Genomic DNA, 202 nt, shown 5'->3' on the forward strand with positions numbered 1-202 from the left:
GTATTTCTGTTCAGAATACAGAAAGAGTTTTGAAACAAAAACAAACGTGTTTTCTGAGAAGAATTTATATTTAAATGTGTATTTTGCTTTTTATTCGAATTCTGTTAATAAGGGTGTTATTTATTGGTTATTTCCGTAAAGCAGTATAAATCCTAATAAAGTCACCTTTTCTGAATAAACCTTAACAAATCCCACGGCTCGG

This window comes from Gambusia affinis, linkage group LG18 (genome assembly GCF_019740435.1).
Source record: "Gambusia affinis linkage group LG18, SWU_Gaff_1.0, whole genome shotgun sequence".
Taxonomy (NCBI): Eukaryota; Metazoa; Chordata; class Actinopteri; order Cyprinodontiformes; family Poeciliidae; genus Gambusia; species Gambusia affinis.